This window comes from Mauremys reevesii, linkage group 9 (genome assembly GCF_016161935.1).
Source record: "Mauremys reevesii isolate NIE-2019 linkage group 9, ASM1616193v1, whole genome shotgun sequence".
Classification (NCBI taxonomy): Eukaryota; Metazoa; Chordata; order Testudines; family Geoemydidae; genus Mauremys; species Mauremys reevesii.
Genome location: NC_052631.1, coordinates 42,717,434 through 42,739,403, shown reverse-complemented (window position 1 = coordinate 42,739,403; position 21,970 = coordinate 42,717,434). Strand labels below are relative to the sequence as shown.

At 41.7% G+C, this 21,970-nt stretch overlaps 1 protein-coding gene across 1 annotated transcript in view; it reads left to right on the top strand.

The window, feature by feature from the left end:
* Window positions 1-16,272: 16,272 nt before the first annotated feature.
* Window positions 16,273-21,970, top strand: part of ST6GAL1 (ST6 beta-galactoside alpha-2,6-sialyltransferase 1) — a 123,719-nt gene continuing 118,021 nt past the window's right edge. The window contains exon 1 of the mRNA XM_039488227.1: window positions 16,273-16,291. The gene's annotated coding sequence lies outside the window, so the exon portion shown is untranslated. The remainder of the gene's footprint in view (window positions 16,292-21,970) is intronic.

The window sequence follows — 21,970 nt, the reverse complement described above, 5'->3', positions numbered from 1 at the left end:
GAGTGAAAACTCACCTCTGGGAGACTGAGTCATGGACAATATGCCTGTGATTTTAACTCATGGAGATAACTGAGACACTGATCTGTATTTAAGAACTCCTGGTGATGCGTGAGCTGGCCAATGTGTGAACTTGACCAGAGGAAAATGGCTGTAATCTTGATATGGGGAAAGACCATGTAAGTCAAAGATCCATTGGGGTCTCGCCCCTTAAGCCACAGATTTTAGCAAAGTCCCACTCAGGCCAATAAATATTCTTCAAGACTGATATAGTTATTTAAAATTAGTTCACATGAATACTAGAAAAATAGAGAATAGGCAGCAACATTTTCCAGAAAGTAAATGTACCCCCCAACCCATATTCAAGATTGTCACAGGCAGCAGTGTTAGTTAGACTCTCCTTAACTCCTTTTTAAAATAGATGAACTGAACCTGTCTCCAATTCATCTTTATAGATGACCATATCATAGTTGTGTAATGCTGCTGCAACTTTGGAAGCTTGTTCTGTACACTTTTGAGTTTGTTGATCCTCTTGCTAGTGGATGTGACTCTGCAGTGTTGTGTTCCAAATGTCATAGTTCATAGTATACAGTCAAAAAGCTGATGACAGATCTTATTCATACATCAGAGTCCCAAGTACATTATAGAGCAAGTAGAAATTGAATTTTCTGTCGGGAAGTCCCAAAAATATGTAATGATTTCATCAGAGATTATAAATAACTATAGTGAACAGGCTTGATCATCTCACATAATGAGAATTCCCAATCTCAACAGCACAGAACCTAGAAGCCTGATCTTGAGGTGATTTGAATGCAGAAGTGTGTGTGGGGGGTGATCTGATTGCAGAAGTAGGGGCCACACATGTGTAGTCTAAGATGTCTAGGGGCCACAGACTTCTGTGTAAGCACATAAGAAACATAAGAATGGCCGTACTGGGTGAAACCATAGGTCCATCCAGTCCAGTATCTTGTCTACAGACAGTGGCCAATGCCAGGTGCCACAGAGGGAGTGAACCTAACAGGTAATGATAAAGTGATCTCTCTCTTGCCGTCCATCACTACCATCTGACAAACAGAGGCTAGGGACACCATTCCTTACCCATCCTGGCCAATAGCCATTAATGGACTTAATCTCCATGAATTTATCCAGTTCTCTTTTAAACCCTGTTATAGTCCTAGCCTTCACAACCTCCTCAGGCAAGGAGCTCCATAAGTTGACTGTGTGCTGTGTGAAGAAGAACTTCCTTTTATTTGTTTTAAACATGCTGCCCATTAATTTCATTTGGTGGCCCCTAGTTCTTATATTATGGGAACAAGTAAATAACTTCTCCTTATTCACTTTCTCCACATGACTCATGATTTTATATACCTCTATCATATCCCCACCCACAGTCTCTTCTTTTCCAAGCTGAAAAGTCCTAGCCTCTTTAATCTCTCCTCATATGGAACCCGTTCCAAACCCCTAATCATTTTAGTTGCTCTTCTCTGAACCTTTTCTAATGCCAGTATATCTTTTTTGAGATGAGGAGACCACATCTGTATGCAGTATTCAAGATGTGGGCATACCATGGATTTATATAAGAGCAATAAGATATTCTCGGTCTTATTCTCTATCCCCTTTTTAATGATTCCTAACATCCTGTTTGCTTTTTTGACTGCCACTGCACACTGCGTGGACGTCTTCAGAGAACTATCCACAATGACTCCAAGATCTTTTTCTGATTAGTTGTAGCTCAATTAGCCCCCATCATATTGTATGTACAGTTGGGGTTATTTTTCCCAATGTGCATTACTTTACATTCATCCACATTAAATTTCATTTGCCATTTTGTTGCCTAATCACTTAGTTTTGTGAGATCTTTTTGAAGTTCTTCACAATCTGCTTTGATCTTAACTTGAGTTTAGCATCATCTGCAAACTTTGCTGCCTCACTTTTTAACCCTTTCTCCAGATCATTTATGAATAAGTTGGATAGGATTGGTCCTAGGACTGACCCTTGGGGAATACCACTAGTTACCCCTCTCCATTCTGAAAATTTACCATTTATTCCTACCCTATCCTTGTCTTTGAACCAGTTCTCAATCCATGAAAGAATCTTCCCTCTTATCCCATGACAACTTAGTTTACATAATAGCCTTTGGTGAGGGACCTTGTCAAAGGCTTTCTAGAAATCTAAGTACACTATGTCCACTAGATCCCCCTTATCCACATTCTTACTGACCCCTTCAAAGAGCTCTAATTGATTAGTAAGACATGATTTTCCTTTACAGAAACCATGTTGACTTTTGCCCAACAATTTATGTTCTTCTATGTGTCTGACAATTTTATTCTTTACAATTGTTTCAACTAATTTGCCTGGTACCGATGTAAGACTTACCGGTCTGTAATTGCCGGGATCACCTCTAGAGCCCTTTTTAAATATTGACATTACATTAGCTATCTTCCAGTCATTGGGTACAGAAGCCGATTTAAAGGCCAGGTTACAAACCATAGTTAGTAGTTCCGCAATTTCACATTTCAGAACTCTTGGGTGAATGCCATCTGGTTCCGGTGGCCTGTTACTGTTAAGTTTATCAATTAATTCCAAAACCTCCTCTACACCTACAAAAGCCGGCTCAGGTTTGGGAATCTCCCTAACATCCTCAGCTGTGAAGACTGAAGCAAAGAATTAATTTAGTTTCTCTGTAATGACTTCATTGTCTTTAAGTGCTCCCTTTGTATCTCGATCATCCAGGGGCCCCACTGGTTGTTTAGCAGGTTTCCTGCTTCTGATGTACTTAAAAACATTTTGTTATTACCTTTTGAGTTTTTGGCTAGCTGGTCTTCAAACTCCTTTGTCTAAGGAGAGTTAATCCCTCCCTTCTAATGCTTCTGTGCTCTTTGCACATGCAGGACTCATTATATTTACCAGTAGGTGAACTAGGACTCACTTGTCTTCTCTCGGTAAAGAGCTTGGAGCCACTGCTCATTCACCTCCAGAACAGGCACCCAGAAAGAGCTATGATCAGATGAACTTAGTGTTCATGAAAGTAAGGGATTTGTCAAGCATGGGCAGATATTTATACAAGTAATTCCATCTTGACCTACAGTACATCTCCTATTGCAGTCCTGTTTCCCATATTGCTCTGGCTGACTCTTATGTCCTCATCTGTAACTTAATACTGCAATTCCAATTGTATGTCTTTCCCCTTGCCCAATCACCAAATCCCATCCTTATAGACAATTTGGTCAATACACCCCAGACCTCCATCTCTCTGCCTTAACCAGGGCATAACAATTTCTAAATCTGCTCTCCTTTGTAGTGCCATATTAATATGAACATTTGCCCATAATAGAGCAAGGACAGGACTATAAAAGTCATTTTCATTGGGATTTCAGATAGGATTTGAACTGAGCCCTCAGAAAGAAAAGGCCCTTGGGAAAGAAAAATGCAGCTGAATTTTGGAGAAGAGCATGTTTGTTGTTTCAGATGGCTTGGGGTTGGATAGGAACTCTCTGGTGGCAGCCAGAACTACCTCCAAAGATCCCATGGTTCTCCTGGAAAGGGCAGCCAGGTCTTGTTATTTCCTGAGCTTTGCTGCCTCGTGGGGGGGAGGAAGGGGGCGTCTCCATGGAGGTGTCATAAAAGGCAATTCTCAAACTCCTTCAGAGGGAAGGAAGTGTGGGAAGAATCCTATGAAGGAGATAATGCCAATCACTGAATAATACAAAGTAGATGACAACTGGATCAACAATATCTCAGGTACCAAGAGAACCAAAGGCACCAAATGATTGAACCAACAATGCCTGAGCTGCAAAATGAGCAAGGGCAACCAACAACCTATAGATAAATGCTGCAGGAAATGTCCAAAGCTGAAACTCCCCTCTGAGAGAATGAATAATGAACAATGTGGATATGATTTTGTTTACTCTGACATCCGAAACCACCAAGTCTCCACTTGTAGAGGTAGAAGAGCTTATGGCTGTGGTGGTGCATGAGCTATACTGGAGGAAAATGGCTGTGATTTTTTTTTATATGGGAGATGAACATTTTATTCAATGAAGCATTGTGATATTGCTCCTTAAGCTAAATATCTTATCAAAGTCCCAGTCACATCAATAAATATCCTCAAAGTGTGGTACATTTTAATATATACCCGGTATATATTTCTGCATTTGAGCTCCACTTTAGGCCACAAGACTTTTCCAAAAGTTGAATATAACCTCTAAATTCAAGATTAACAGGTAAAGGCGCTAAAAATTTCCTTAACCCCCTTTTGAAAATAAACTAAGTGAACTGGTCTCTCTCTAAGTCTCTCCTTATAAATTACTGTATCATAGTTCTGTAACATGGCTGCAAACCTCGGATCTGCTGCAATTATCTCATGTATTGTATAATCGGATTCTGCTGAAATTGTACAAGACTCTGTAGCTTTTAGTGAAGAATGTCCCAGTCAGTGCAAGAATAGGTGTCACATTCTTTTTATTGTAAGGAGAAACATCTCCTTTCTAATGCTTCTTTTTCTTTTATACTTACAGTGTACTAATGTAGTAGGAAAAGAACATGATCAGCTCACCCTCCATAGCTCTTTGGACTCCTTTATCAACAGAATAAACAAGATTAATTTCTTTTCTATTTGTAAAGGGCAAGAAGCCACTGGTCTTTCATCTCCAGGACAATGACCAAATAGTGGATAAAGTCGGATGAATTATTCATCAAAATACAGGACTCATCACGTGAGGGAAGGTGTTCTACAAAAACCTCCATCTTGACCTTCAGCCCTGGCTCCCACACAACTTGATCTCTGGCTGGATCTTCCATCCTCACCCCTAGCTCAGTAAAGTTGTTTCAATCCTGTTTCTACCACCCTTTATCCCAGCCTCAAAGACAGTTTGGCCAATGCACCTCAGTCTTGCTGTGCCCTTCCTCTCCCTTATCCAGGGCATTTAATGATTGATAGAAATGTCTGAGACAGCTTCTGTAGTACTTTATTGATTTGAACATGTGCACACTGTCCTAAGAGGAGACCATCCAAGGTATTTTCATGGTAAGATTTGACCCCAGGCACCACAGCAAGGAAAGGCCCACGAAAAGAAAATGCAGCTAAATCTTCTCTCAAAGCCTAATCCCATGAGATCCCATGAAGGACTGACCTTTACCCCCATTAGCATCTCAGTTATGATTAGTATTAATGCTTCCAGACCAGAAAGCCTTTGGAAGCCTTAGTAAATGGTGAACAAGGGTATAATAAAACATTAAATCATTCATAACTAAGGGAATGTGTCTAAATGCATCTGAGAACAAGAGCAAATACTCAGCATCCCTTCCCCAATATGCACTGAACAATCAACCAAAAACTCACATGAAAGAGAAAAACAATTATGCACGTAAGTACAGTTTTACTCTGTAAAAATGTCATGGTGAGGTTCCATGTCTCTAGCCTCTGATTTCCATATCTGATGTGCTTACTTTACCAATAAAACATGTATTTTCTAGCTGCTCTGAGTCAAACTGGGCTTATTGTTTGTCTTGGATCATTACCAGTAACTAATGATCTGCAGGGCAAATTAACTCATTGTTTTCAGTGGGTTTGCACACATGTAACTGATTTGACATTTGCAAGCCAATTATGTTGATTCACAAGAATCAATTCACTCAGCTCTAGTAAACAGTCTTCTGTGAGGCACCTGGGATGCTGCAGTTCACTAGTCCCAGTGTGACAAACTCCTTGGTAGCATGCCAGGCTCACACAGCTAGGCTAGCACTTCTGCTACTAAGGCTGTATGGGCACTAACACCTAGTGGTCCTTACATGCATTCCCCAAGTGCCTCACACAGAGCCCTTCCAGAGCCCCACACACTCTACTCCTGTGGCCCCCAACTGCCACACAGCTTTCCTCTCCCTCTGAGCCTCCTGAGTGGTAGGAACAGAGCAGCCACAGATTCACTCCCTATGGATTCACCACACTGCACTCCCCTCTGAAAAGGATGTGTCCTGGCTTCTGCATGAAACTCACAAGGGGATCCACCATCTTCAAATACCACCAGGGCTTGGCCGTGAAGTAACCGTCCAACAAGATCCACCTTAGTGGCCTCCTCTCAGCCATTTATTGTTACAGCCCACTCAAATGATCCAGTTTGCCAGGTCTCTGCCATCCCAAGTACAGCTGGGCAAAACTTTTCAGATGCAACCTTTTTTGTGTGCCAAAAATGCAGATTTTTGGGTCAACCGAAATATTTCACCATTTGTGTCAAAAGTGTCAAATCATTTTGGTGAAAAAATCCAAAATTTCAAAAAAGTCAAAACATTTTGACTCTGACTTTTTGTTTCAGATTTTACTTCAGCTTTATTCAATTCTTTTACATGGTTTCAAAAAAACCTCAAAAAATATGTGTAGCATATTAAGGTCTGGCCTATGATATACTATGGGATTTCAGTGATGTTTTCACAGAATGGGATTCTTCTGCATCTTAATTATGGAGAAGCAGTACTGGGCTGGGCATTGGCTGTGAAATTAAGCCATGAATGTTGTACTTTGAGTCTGACACTTAATTTCCCAAGACTTTGAATTTCCCAAGACTCCTTTGTAGTGTGAAGTTGAGGCTGTGATCTGTGAGCATGGGTGGTTAACTTAGCTATGTGGACATGTGTATCTTGTCAGGATGCTGTAGGAGCCACTACTAGGTTGGCCAGTATTACTCACTCCTTTATAGTGTAATAATCTGCTGACATGTCCCATTCGATTTATTTAAAACTGTGTCTAGAACCAAAAACCAAGTAAGCTTCTGAATGACAAACAGCTTCGTTATGGATGTCATCACTTACCAAATCCAGCAGCTCAAACAAGGAAATAAATAGCTAAAGGCATCATAAATCTTACACTGCCCACTTAGTAAGTAATTCTTATCAAGAATAAGGAATACATATTTAATGAAAAACTATATATATATATAAACACAACCCATATTAAAAATGTTTCTTTTTGCTTAATAGGATTGTGTTTATGGCTGTGGGTTGTGCAAGATTTATGATGCCGTTAAGTGTTTCTTTGTTTTTAAGTGCTTGAGTTTTGTAATTTAGGCATTTAAATTACAAAGTTTTTGTTTCTGGAATTAAACTAACCTTTATTGTGCCTGTGTTACAGAATTTCATACAAGGGGAGCCAATGGACTACCAATCCCACAACAGCCTATGCTAATATAGCATATCTGACTAGCTTTGGAAAGCAGGCTTTTCAGTCTGTCAGCAAGGCAGATAGCCAGAGCACATCATCCATATTTCTGACTGCTTCATAATCTCATTGTGGTCTGACAAAAAGATTTTTAATAAAAAGCTAAAGACCAGATTTTGCAAACGCTAACAAGCATAGGTTCTCATCCAATCTCCTTTGGCATTCATGAAAGGGATCCCATTGACTTCAATAAGCAGTGCATCAAGCTCATAGTGCTTTCTGTAATTGACCATTCCTGACAGCAACAGTTCAAAGGAAGAAGCCCTATTGAATTTTCTAGTGAGAAGTAGCAAAGTGACCCATTTGTGAGTTTCCAATTGAAAAAAATACAATTTTCACCAGTGGGGTTGCTCTCCTGTTGTTGCACACCATGTGCTTAAGCGACAAAGAGTCCTATGGCACCTTATAGACTAACAGAAGTATTGGAGCATGAGATTTGTGTCTGACAAAGTGGGTATTCACCCACGAAAGCTTATGCTCCAATATTTCTGTTAGTTTATAAGGTGCCACAGGACTCTTTGTCACTTTTTACAGATCGAGACTAACACAGCTACCCCTCTGATACTTGGCCTGTGCTTAAGGTTACTTCATTTAGGGTCCTATATTTAGAAAGCCCTCTAAAAATTCACCTACAAAACATGCAGTTGCATCTGTTTGTGTTTGCAAAGACCCTATTTACGGATGAGAGTATGTTTGCATGTAGGCACTGGGTAAATGCATGTGCAACAGGCAGCTCCATCTGCACACGATTGACACATCCACAGATCTTGAAGGTGTAGTTGGGAAGGTCCTTTGAAAATATGTACCTATTACCAGGTTCGGGAAGTACACAGTGTTTCACCTTTTTTAAAAATTAAAGACAAATCATTCTACCCAGGTTTTGATCACTATGCAGTGCAGGTGCAGAGCACTGCATAGGTACATGCAATGTCAAAAGGTATTAGCAGGACATGCTGCTCTGGAGACCCCAAATTTTAATGAGCATGGTACTCTGGGATCACCAAGTTGTTCCAGCCTAGTAGCATGAGGAAGGCTACAGAGAGGCATGTGGAGCTAAGTTCTATGCCTACAGCCCACAGTTTTGTTTTTTTAAACCTTGGGCTACTGACAGTAAAGGAATGATTGTGGATGGAGGTTGAGTAGAGAGTGCACTGCCTACTAATAGTTAATTTTTGTGGCACCCATGTGTGCTCTCTACTCACCAAAACCTGCCCAGCTGCACATCTTGGGCTTGACCCTGCAAGCAGCTGCCCTTCCTGGCCCCAATCTAGCAAAGCACTTATGTTCTCACCAAAGTACTTATGCCCCTTGTAGCATCGAGTCCTAAAGAATCAAAGCCACAGTGAGTGAATTGTCTCTGCTTCCACTGAACCATAATGCCAATAAACATAGCACTCTGGCCATGCCCCTTTCTCTGACATCTTCCCTACCGAGGGCTGTGAGGGGAATGCCACAGAGCCAGCACTGCCAGTTCTGTGCCCACAGGCCTTCCCACAATGTATGTCAGAGCAGCACTCTTACGTAGGTGTAAAGGGGTCTGAACCGCATAGAGGATCTGCTTCAGTATCACCACAGAGCTCTCAGTTGGCATGAAGAAGCTCATTTGCCACAACTCACAGCACTGCAGTGTGAGCAGTGACATCATCCTAGTGTTTTCTGTTGTTGGTGAGACTCTCTGAGCAGTCACTGAGCAGACCTGTCAGCCTTGTCTGAACTGCTTCCTGTGCACTCCCTCTTCAGTCTGTGTACAACAATGCTGGGCAAACCATCTCTTTCACTTGCCACTCCAACCATCTCCACTTCCTCTTGGAATCCCTCTGTTGGCTTCTGCTTAGCTTGTCTTCCAAATCCATTTCATGTTCCTTGTCCTGCAAGGCTCTGTTCGTGCTAGCTTCTGTCTACTCTTCTATGAACTTTGCTTCTTACGCCTCCTCAACCTTTCTGCCCATGCCACATGCCAAACCACTGCCTTATTTGTTTACTCCCACTCATCTCTATGCCCATGCAGCCCCACTCCCTTCCAGACCACCACTGAGTGTTCAGTAAAATGTCCTCAAATCCTAGAAAGTCAGCCTGGAAGTGCATGATTCATTGTTATTCTCCCTTTTGTTGTTGTTGTTGTTTCAGTTATCCAATCAGGGATCAGCAATAATACCATCTGACTTCCTGCAGGCAACCAACCATGCACCACTGAATAGTCAAAAGAAATAGTACATGAGCAAGCCATGGAACCAGACACCCCCTCCCCCGTCCCCAGCTGCTGTCAATCTACATTTCTCCATTGACTTCCATGGCAAAGAATGACACTTTTGTGTGTGTGTGTGTGTGTGTGTGTGTGTGTGTGTGTGTGTGTGTGTGCGTGCATCTTTCCTTGTGGACGTAGTGCCAATGTATTTGTGTGAGTAAATTTATGTACATCCACAAATGCTTGAAGGAGTGAAGTCAATAATTTCAGGTGGCCACTTGCCAATAAATTATTAGGACAATGAGAAGAAGTTGAGATTTCCCTTTAATTTGCTGCTTCAACTTTAAAGGAACCCCACAGCTTTGCTATGGAATTGCCCTCATTTTGAACAGATCTGTTCAACGGGCTTGATTATTCAGTTCACAGTGGGCTTTCTAACCAAGTCAATTGATCTGAAATTCTCTAGCTGATAACCTTCACTTTTCCAGACATGATGAACAACCATGTGTAAAACAGTTTCTTGTATCTGTTGCCAAAAGCAACCCGAAGATGCAATTATTTTAACACAGGAAGTGATGACATAGTATGGTATATGAAGAAAATAAAAAGACATCTCTGCTTCTCATCATAGATCACACTCCCTGGTTTCCTGTGACATTTCTATTTATACACAAATATGCTTCTCAAGCTAATCTCACTTCCGTTGCTTCTTGTTATAATCTGTCTTTTCCCCTTTTAGTAATCAGCTTTTTAACTGCATCGTGTTTCAAAAGTTTTATTTGCCCAAAGTTAAAAGAAGGAGCATTGAGGCTGATTCTCTTTTCACAGTTGTCTGAATCAGGAGTAACTCCCTTGAAATCATTGGAGTCACAAGTGCCAAACCAGCAAAAGAGAGAGAGAGAGAAGAATCAAACCCCAGTATAGATGTCAAAGATAATTAATATGTAAGATTTTGTAAGATCTGTTAGTCTAATCAGATGTCTTCGGGGTTTGGATTTGACAGGTTTGGAGGCCAGAACATCACCTGGTGTTAGTCAGTGTCGCTTCACTGAAGTCAATGGAGTGACATCAATTTATGCCAGCTGAGGATCTTGCCTATGATCATTAAAACTATCTCTGTTGCCAATATAGAAAGTTGTTGCTGTGTTGTGGAGGGATGCACTTAGTATGATGTGCTTCTGATGAGCCCAGAGATTGCTGCTGGTTGGAGTGCTCAGTCAGTTGATGAGCTCTTCACTAGCATTAATAACTTTTGGTTTGATACAGGTGCTGTTCCATAATGGGTCGATACCAGCTCCTTTTCTGGCTGTGTATCTGAGCACTGAAGATGAGCTCTACTTTTTGCTACGATGCTCAAGGATAGGGGCTGGAAAAGAGGCTTCTGAGAAGCAGCACTTGTCAGAATGTTACCTCGTTGGACTCAAGTTTTATCTTCAGAAAACAAATACCTTGTGGGTTGAGGAGACAAGCGGTATTGATCTTACCTTTTTTATTTCTTCCCTGTCAATATTTACAGGTATCTTCTTGGCCTGTGTGTTTATTATATAAGGGACAAGGGAATTCTCCCTTGACCCTGGTTTTTAGGGTATCTGGAACTGAAGAAGCCATGTTATCTGTCCTTCAGTTAAGAGAACCTCCTGAAGCTGATAAAACCAAGGGTTTAGATAAAGGTCTGCCCCTGTGGCCATCTAGACACATGGAAATGAAGCCTTGTTTCTAAAAGCTTGAATGAAAAATAGGTTGTTGTTTTGTAAAAGGATATCTATCAACCAAAAACATGGAGATTGGAAGAGCCTAATTAGAAAATGCTTGTGTGCTAGAGAGGCTGAGTCTTATAAATATATCTTTGAGATGAAAGATAATGTACCCAATACCCATCATTTAAATAGGTTTTACCTTGGTAAATCTTGTGGGGTTTGTTTAGTTTAAAGATATGCTCTAGTTCAAATTGGCTCCATTGACTTCAGCTCAGGATCTGGCCCAATGACTTCGAAGTAGTTACTTATGTTTCTCACCAGTGTGAGAGGAGAATCAGCCCCATGAATATCTGCACATCAAATGCAAATCTGTGGAAAATAATATCCAAAGTAGAACTCTCAGATATCACTGGTCTACAATTTTTGAGAAGTCGTCTGCTTCAGAGATAAAATGTGCTATTTATTATGTATTTTGATGTGCTGAATTCAAATATGACAATTAAAACAACTGATTGGCTACTGTTTCTAAGTTATGTAAGTTTTTACATTTTATGTCTATATATATTGTGTAGATAGTAGAGTTTTAATCATAAATTGTAAACCTAGGTCTTTTCATGTGTTTATGGTTGCTTTACATGACAATATTTCACCTGGCCTGTTTATGTAACACTTTAAAAATCAGCAAAAGGGTTATATAACTAAAATTTATTATGAAACAAAAGGCAAAAAACTATTATGTACATAGTTTAGTCCTATTTAGTGTCTACTCAGCGCTTCTTGGCTTGTCTCTTGTATTCATTAAATGGAGCATCTCTTGTCACTGTCCAGCAATAGTCTGCAAGCATTGATGGGCTCCATTTGCCCTGATAGCATTTCTCCATTGTTGCAATGTCCTGGTGAAATCGCTCGTCGCTCACTGCTCCGCAGTTCGGTGGAAAAAAATCTAGATGAGAGTGCAAAAAATGTATCTTTAGTGACATGTTGCAACCAAGGCTTTTGTATGCCTTGAGGAGGTTTTCCACCAACAACCTGTAGTTGTCTGCTTTGTTGTTTCCGAGAAAATTTATTGCCACTAACTGGAAGGCTTTCCATGCCGTCTTTTCCTTGCCACACAGTGCATGGTCAAATGCATCATCTCGAAGAAGTTCACGAATCTGAGGACCAACAAAGACACCTTTCTTTATCTTAGCTTCACTTAACCTTGGAAATTTTCCACGGAGGTACTTGAAAGCTGCTTGTGTTTTGTCAATGGCCTTGACAAAGTTCTTCATCAGACCCAGCTTGATGTGTAAGGTTGGTAAAAAATCTTCCTTGATTCAACAAGTGGTGGATGCTGAACACTTTTCCTCCCAGGCTCCAATGACTGTTGGAGTGGCCAATCTTTCTTGATGTAGTGGGAATCTCTTGCATGACTATCCCATTCCCAGAGAAAACAGCAGTACTTTGTGTATCCAGTCTGCAGACCAAGCAAGAGAGCAACAACCTTCAAATCGCCACAAAGCTGCCACTGATGTTGGTCATAGTTTATGCACCTCAAAAGTTGTTTCATGTTGTCATAGGTTTCCTTCATATGGACTGCATGACCAACTGGAATTGATGGCAAAACATTGCCATTATGCAGTAAAACAGCTTTAAGACTCGTCTTCGATGAATCAATGAACAGTCTCCACTCATCTGGATCGTGAACGATGTTGAGGGCTGCCATCACACCATCGATGTTGTTGCAGGCTACAAGATCACCTTCCATGAAGAAGAATGGGACAAGATCCTTTTGACGGTCACGGAACATGGAAACCCTAACATCACCTGCCAGGAGATTCCACTGCTGTAGTCTGGAGCCCAACAGCTCTGCCTTACTCTTGGGTAGTTCCAAATCCCTGACAAGGTCATTCAGTTCACCTTGTGTTATGAGGTGTGGTTCAGAGGAGGAGGATGGGAGAAAATGTGACATTGATGGTTCAGGACCAGAAGTTTCATCCTCTTCCTCGTCTGACTCAAGTGAGAATGATTCTGGTGCATCAGGAACTGGCAGTCCTTCTCCGTGGGATACTGGGCGTATAGCTGATGGAATGTTTGGATAATGCACAGTCCACTTTTTCTTCTTTGACACACCTTTCCCAACTGGAGGCACCATGCAGAAGTAACAATTGCTGGTATGATCTGTTGGCTCTCTCCAAATCATTGGCACTGCAAAAGGCATAGATTTCCTTTTCCTGTTCAACCACTGGCGAAGATTTGTTGCACAAGTGTTGCAGCATATGTGTGGGGCCCACCTCTTGTCCTGATCTCCAATTTTGCAGCCAAAATAAAGGTGATAGGCTTTCTTAACCATAGTGATTATACTGCACTTTTGTGATGCAAAAGTCACTTCACCACAAACATAGCAGAAGTTATCTGCACTGTTCACACAAGTACGAAGCATCTCTGCTCACTTTGGCTAAACAGAAATGTGTCCCTTTGCAAAATCAAACACTGAGAAATAAGAGAGCACAACACTGTATGATTTCTAGAGCTGATATAGGGCAATTTGTCCAGCAGAGTGATGTAAGCTTCGTTATGATTGCATCATCCATGACTTCTAGGAATAACATGATGCAATTCATATCATGTATGATGCAATACCAGTTTCAGATTGCATCATTCATTGTTTTGCCTAAAAAGCAAGTACTGTCCAAACCCAGTCATAGATTTATTCATAGATCCAGTCAAAGATGTATTTTAGTCATTTCTGGTTTAAATTGAGATCCCTTCCCTTTATAACTCACTTATCCTCTGCTATTCCCAAGTCAAGGGTCGTATATACTGACCCAATAGCATAACTTGAAAACTAGAGCCAATCAACAATTTTAAGCATCATTTTCGTTCTCAGTGACCCAGAATTAGTAAAGTTTGACTACATTTATTTCAGAAGCATTTTGCCTGTAGAGCAGTGTATCTGGACTGCCCAGCTAGTAATGAAGGAATTGATCCTCATCAATTTCACAAATACAGGGCCAGAATCAATGAAGCTCTGCCATTTTACACCAGCTGAGCAGACAGCCTACTGTGATTAGAGAATCTTTAAGACTGATTGCTGATATGGCTACTGAGGTTTGATGCCCTCACATTTTTACTCAGCACCACAAAAGGAGAGGTTACATACATGTACAGCAACTGCAGTTCAACATCTTTTGTCCTTATGGGTGCTCCGCCACTAAGATGTGTGCACACCCATCCTGATTGGAGATTTTCATCAGTGGCCATGCCTGTGTTCTATATATCATCATGCTCCATTGCAAATGTATGTAGGGAAGGGTGGACGGCAAGGAACCCATCCTTTTCCTTTGAGTTGTTATCTCTATGAGAGCTCCATGGTAGGGGACACCCAAGCAGTGTTTCAACATAAAGGGAAGTGCTGAAGAATTGGATGCAGCACTGTTTAGAGAACAGCATCACCAAAGACCATGTCCATCTTGGAAGTAGGTAGGATAGCATAGTGCTTGTAGAACATGTGAATAGAGGACCAGTTCACAGCCCTGCAGATGTCTGTGATGGGTATGCCTTTAAGAAGGGCTACTGAAGGGGACTAACCCCTGGTGGAATGGACAGTTACTGTTGGAGGAGGATGCACCCCAGAAGCTTTGTAACAAGCTGAAATGCATCCAGAAATCCACATAGAGTTTTTGAGTTGAAATCAGCTGACCCTTCATTCTGTCAGCGAAGGAGATAGAATCTAGGGGAAGCCCCAAAGGGCTCTAGTTCCATTGAGGCGAGAGGCAAGGGTATGGAGGATAGCCTCTTCCCTTGAGGAATGAAGCCTGGGATAAAATGCTGGCAGTCGAATGTCCTGATTGAGATGGAATTCTAAGGAGACCTGAGGCAGGAAGTGAGGATGGGGATATAAGATCACTTTATCAGTGCACGTCATAAAGTGGGGGGAGGGTCAGCCATGAACACCCTCTAGCTCTTCTACCTCTCTGGCCAAAGATATGGCTACAGGGAACAAAGTCTGGAAGGACACATGGAGGAATGAATAGCTACACATAGGTTCCAATGGAGGATTCCTTAAGGGGTTAAGAGTTAGGTTAAGTTTCCAAGGAAGGGTAGGTTCTTTGATTTGAGGAAACAGGTAGACAAGCCCTTAAGGGACCAAGTTTTTGTGGGGTGCATGAAAACAGAACACTCTTCAGTGGGTGGGTGGATGCTGTAGTGGTAGCCAGGTGTACTCTAACTGAGCTGTCTGACAACCCTTGCATCTTTAAATTCAGCAGGTAGTCAAGTACATTTGTGAAGCGGGACTTGGAAGGTGATGTGGATCTTTGAGTATACAAGCTCTGGAAATGTTTCCACTTTTGCTGGTAAGTTTCCCTGAGGCAGTTTTCTATTGCCCAGGAGAAAGGATTTGATTTTGTGAGAGAAGTCCAATTCTATAATTGAGAACCATTGAGTAGCTAGACCTGGAGGTGCAGAGGTTGGGAAGGATTATAGTGCTGGTGTCAGGAGATCTGCTCTGAGAGAAAGGCAGAGAGTCATATACAGGGGGAGGCGAATTAAATCTGAGCACCATGCTTGTCTTAGCCAGGGTGATGCTAAGAGAATAGCTACTGCTTGATCTTGTTTCAGTTTGTTCAGGACCTTGAGAGTCTATGGTAAAGGGTAGGTGTACAAGGAGGTGCAAGGCCTTGGGATGAGCAGGCATCCTGCACAGAGTTAAATCATAACACCTGCTTGAGCAGAACCATGGGCACTTACCATTGGATGGCAATGCAAAGAGAGCTACCTCTGGGAGACCCCCATGACAGGCAAGTGTTCTGAAAGATCAAGCTCAGGGAATCTGCTATGGTGTTTTGCACACCTGCAAGGTAGACTACCAAGATGCCTATGCAGTGGGAAACATACCAGTTCCACAATTTTAGTGATTCTGCACATAAGGATTGGAATCTTGCTCCCTCTTGATGATTTACGTAGTACATTGCTGCCCTGTTGTTGAGCAGCCCTTGATGTTGCAAAGGAAATACTGATACCCGTAGCAAGCTGCCCTGCATTCCAGAATGTTGACATGGAAAGATGCATTGAAGTCTATTTGCCCAGTGGAGTCTTGGAAATGGGAACCTCAGCTCAGGAGGAGGTGTCTGGGGTAATGACCCTTAATGGCAGCAGATGCAAAAAGGGGACTTCCACACAAATCTTGTGAGGATCCTTCCACCAGTTGAGAACTCTCAGGTATGATCGCTCACTTGGAAAGAATGTGTTGGCTAGGGGTATAAACAGACATGAGCGAGGCCTGAAGACATTGAAGGTGTAGTCTTGCATGGGGTGTTACAAATGTGCAGGGCAATATGTGGCCTGTTAACTGATGGCAAGCCCTTGCTGTGGATTGTGAGTTCTGCTGTAGTGTGGAGGTGAGACTGGCCATTGTGGTGAATCTGCCCACAGGTATGTAGGCTCTGGCAGTTGAGGAGTCCAGAGTGGCTTCGATGAAATCTATATGCTGTACCAATGTTCTTGTAGATTTCTCTAGGTTTAGATGAAGATCCAGGGAGTGAAAGAAAGCGAGGGCCTTTCTGGCTGCCAACTGGACTTTGAGGAAAGAATGACCTTTGAGCAGCCAATTGTCCAGAAAGGGGAAGACAGTTATTTCCCACTGATGCAGGTGAGCTACAGTGACAGAGAGGACCTTTGTAAAGACTTGCAGGGAAGCTGAAAGGACAATGTGGAAGACAGGATACTAATTATGCTCTGTGCTGCAGCTGAAATGTAGGCAGCATCTGTGAGATGCGTGCATAGCTATATGAAAGTACACATCCTGGAGGGCAATGAACCAATCCCCAAGATCTAAGGATGGAATTATCATTGCTAAAGTTACCATACTGAAATGCTGCAAAAGGATAAAGGTATGAAGTCCAGGATCAGATGCCATCCTCCCTTCCTCTTGGGAACCAGGAAGTACCTGGAGCCAGAACCCCCTTCCAGTGAATCTGGTATGCGGACTGGCTTGATTGCCCCCAGAAAGAGGCAAGATTGAACCTCTTGCCTTAGGAGACACTTGTGAGAAGGTTCCCTGAAAAGGGATAGGAAAGCAAGATGGGAGGGAGTGAATGAAATGGAATTGGATGGACTATTCCATTGAAACCACCTGTAGGATGTGATGAGCTCCCAAGCAGGTAGAAATGGGGGAGAGAGGGCCCAAAAGGAGTGTGGAGAGTTGTTTCATGCAGCATGAGATCTAGAGTGGGGACGGTTGATAACCCTCAACCAATCTGTCAAAATGGTCATTTGAAAGAAGGCATAGACTGTGAGGTTGCCATCAAGGTAGGTCCCTTTTTATAAGGGTAGGTTAAGAAAAGAGCATTTTAAAACGTTAAATAATATTGAAAAATAGGCTAAAAAAGAACACATCTGGCCAAAAAAGGGAATTTACTAAAGCAGAGACTGTTTAGTAAGCACATGGTAAAAAGTATAAAGGAAGGTTAATAGAAAAGCATTTAAATGATTAAATATAAAAGTGGGTTAAGAAAAGAGCATTTAAAAAGAATTAAATAAAAGAGAAACATCTAAAGATAGGTTAAAAGAGAGAACAGGGCAAGAAAAGGGAAAAGAAATCCCCTTTGCAAATAGCAAAGATAGACAGCACGTGGTTGAGAGAGAGAGTGAGAGAGAGAGACCTTCCAACTGTTCCTGGGGAAAGAGACTACTTCCCAGGTTCACAGCACCTCAGGCTAGTTATCTCCACCTTTGGATCAGATCAATCAAATGCTGTTCTACAGCTGCATCATAGAATCCATTTTCCTGAACCAGTCCTATAGTCCCAAGATTTTTAAACAAGTGCCGCCTCTCTCCCCTACCTTCCCCCCGCCACTTTAACTGCCTTATTCTTATCTAAAAAAAAAGACCCCAAGCATCTTTCCCACCATATAGCCCTTTTACATAGGTACTTTAATAAAGGTTAAAACCATAAGCCCTTAGTAACAAACTTTTTTTTAAAGTTTTCCCCCATGTTTTAGACTAAAACCATAGAGAACTGGTTTATAAAAGTAACTTATAGTGATAAAAAAGTTTCCCCCTAAGTTTTAGATGAACATTGCTTCAAATTGTCCTTACTAAAAAATGACCAGTGTGCTTTTTCAGCAAAGCCACTGTTAGCAAAAACAGCCTTTGTAAGCCAGTGGATCAGAGATAAGAAGGCTGCTTCTTCGCCCGCTTTTTAACAAATACAAGTGAAAGTTATATTAAGTTTTGTAAAGGAATACGGTAAATACTTTAAAAGACAAACCTATATGAAGACACATCCCATTATTTAACATGCCTCAGTTTCCTCATCTGTAAAATAGGAATAATTATACCTTCCTTTGTTGAGTACCTTCAGAGGAAAAGTTAAATATTTTTAGTGTTTTTATTGTTGTCAATAATGTTGGCAAAACTAAGCAAGGAGTACATGGTGACTTTAAAGAAAGAGAGTCGGCTCCTACAGGAAGAAGAGAGCACAAAGAGCAGGAAACAGTACCTGGAAAAGAAAGGGGATCAGTCCCAACTGTTGTAAATACTCAAAACACTTGTCCTTTGCATCATTAACAGCTTTTTTTATATATGTGGTGTGTGTAAAGCCGTTAATGATGCAAAGGACGTTCAAGCATTTTGAGTATTTATATATATACACACACCATTCTTGAAAGATTTGTCTGACAAAGTATCAGTGTACACATGAATCTATTTACCTTGTGACTGATACTGTTGGATGGTCTTTTCCTAGTTTTCCTTAGTGTAGCCAAGTCCGTATGCTCTTGGTGCAAGATTCCAAAAGGGGGAGAGATTTACTAAAGTAAATATGTTCATGTGGAGGAATTACAGGCCAGACAAGCTTCTTCATGCACTCTACCCTCCTAACATCATCAGATGCTTCCATTTCTTCAGTAGCCATTACGCACCTTTTGAAATAAGATGACTGTTTCAGGCTTGATTTGGTTTTCCAATTCCTGAACAGTAGTATGTGATCAGGGAGATGAAGCATATTCAAGTATTGGGCAAATTATCAAGCACTATGTTGTTTTCAGTGCCCTAACACACGAACCCCAACTGATGCTGGCAATACATTGAAGAAGATTCAGTCTCTTCTTTACTATGGCTGCCATTTTTATCACTTGTGGTCCAAACCTTAGTTCTGTGCATCCCAGGTTCCTCTCAGTGGCAATGCCTTCTCCAGCCAATGTCAATTTCAGACTGTAGTTGCATCTCTTACAGTTTGTGGTAAGGTAGATGGACTTTGTTTTTGCTAGATTCAGCTGGAATTTGTTTCTTTGCCCATCTAATTACAATTCCCAAGGCCTCGTTCAATTAATTCTTCAATACATCTGTTTCATGACCTGTGATATGCAGTGCAGTATCATCTGCATGTGTGCATACAAATGATTTCAAGTGGCCTAACAGCCTGGAGGAGTTCAGCCAGAAAAGAAGAGAACTAAAAACTGAGCCCTGAGGAACTTCTGTCCTGAGTGGCCTTATCTTCAAAAAAGTACCCCTTACTCTTACTGTTATTTTCCTGTACTATAGGAAATCTCTCATCCAGAGGCACATTTTGCCACAGACTTTCACTAAGAGCTTATCATGTCAAACTCTGTTGAATACCACACTGAGATCCCAAATGACTCCCATTGATGACTGTGGTGGCTTTTGTTGGAATCCATCAATAACAGGCTGACTGAAGGCCATCAGTAGGTCTGTGGTTGAGTGCAAGGGCCTGTAAGCCATATGGGTAGGTTCTATCTTTCCTTCTTTTAGAACCCACCATAGAAGACTTAATTGTACAATTCCTTCCAATATCTTACAGAGGTGACGAGTTAAAGATACAGGCCAATTGCTGCCCAGTGAAGAGGAATCTGTGCCTGTCTTACGAAGACAAACAATAACTGCTTACTTCCACCATTTAGATAGCTCCCTTTTGTCCACAATTAGTTAATGATGTCCAATAACCTGGTTTTAGCCCGCTTGCCCAAGTGCTTTATCATATGGCCGTAGGTAAGGTCCAGTCCAGGGGTTGCTTGGTTTGAACTTCTCTATTGCATCATCTAACTCAGAATACAAATAATAATAATCAATTTTAACTTGTTTGATGTGTTGGGCACAGAGGTCGTCAGCATACATTGCATGGGAATTCTCAGTCATCTAAATATAAAAATGTGCATACAGATACTGCTGAGTATCTGGCCTCAGAAATATCTTTTTAATATGTGATAATGTGTAGGAACTCCAGTCAGGCACCATTGTGCTAGGTATTGTACAAACATAGAACAAAATGATGGTGCCTTCCCCAAAGACCTTACAATCTAAATAGAACAAATATCTGCATCTTTACTACCAATACTGTATATTTTTGCAGAGGTTCAGTGTATCATAATATAACTCTTTTTTATATAAATACATGTCAATGGGCTGAGTATCATTTAACATTAAGACTCACCTGGAACCACTAGCTCTCTTCCTTGTTTTAATATGTTGCCTATAATAGCGTGTTGCCTGCCTTTTAAGGCAGACTACAGGCTGAGCATGATCCTGGTCCTGGTTACATCCAGAACAGGGGGATTCTGGGAGTTGTAGTTCCCAGGCCACGTGAGCGCTATAGACCTATAAGTCAGGCATAATGGGAAGGGAAACTATAAAGGAAGGTCTGTTTCTGTTGTGTGAGGGGGATCACTAGAGAGGGAGAAAGACTTGCTCTTGGCTGTGTGTTGCGATAAGCCAGGAAGGAGCTGGCTGTGGGCCATCTACTGAAGGGAAAACTGGGAAATGGGCAAGTGCTCTGAGTTTTGTCAACTTTGAAAGAAGCCTGTGAAAAGCGCCTAGAAGGAGGCCCAGGCTGTGCACATTCATAAGGAAAAGAAATGCCTAGGCAGAGAAAACTGTGTGGTGTTTGAGTACTGAGCCTGGCTGGGGACAGCAACTGGAGGGTTTCCTGGAATACCGTGAAGAGGGGCAAAGTGTATTGGGGTAGCTTGGGGTCAGACCAGACAACTGTTCCACTGCGCTGGAGTCATAGAAAGGAGTAAGTGAGCTCTACATTGGCTTTGGTGGAGAGAGAGTATTATTGATGTACCCTGGAGAGAGAAGAAGGCTGATACACCCTTGACAGAAGACTGTGACTCCGTATGAGGGTGCACAGAGCTTTGGAGGGAAGCTGGTGGCCCAGAGCGAGGAACTGGGTGGAGGATTGCTGAGGGGGCAGCTCTTGTACTATGGGGCTCTTAAAACCCTGGAACATGTGGTTTGGTTTGACCAGAAGGCTAGATTATCCTACTAGAGAGGGAAACTGAGGTGTGGCTGCCTTATCCTGACAGAATGGCAGGTTGTGGCTATATTGTTGTCAAGGCTGATTCCCCACTCTGGCACTTTTAGTGCAGAAGGTGGGGGCCCACAAGGATTCTAAAAATTAATACTGGCCACTCCAGGCTTGTATTAAACTCCCAAGGTTACAGCTTTTCTCTGACCTTGGATCAGTAGATGCTGCACCCAAGTGCAAAAACCCCTTTGAGAAACCAAGAAGTTGTGGAGTACCCTCAAGCCCTTTCACCCCCACTCTGGGGAAGAGCTGAGAAAGGAAACAAAGGAAATCAGCCATTGTCACCAGCTAATTAAAAAACACATGCACAAACCTCTTAGGACATAAAATCCAATCCTGGTCTTAAAAATTTTATTTAAAAAAAAAGAAAAGAAAAGAAAAGAAAATACATTTGAAAACTCAGGGTATTGCTAGATTTAAAAAAAACACTTACAAAAATTAAACATCAAGAATAACCTTCTTGAGGTCCAGCTTAAAGGTTACAAGGAAAACAAAAGCATTTGGGATTAGCAGAGAGGAGTCCGCAAGCCATAAAGAAATAAACAGAGATAAACCTAATCACATCTTCTTAG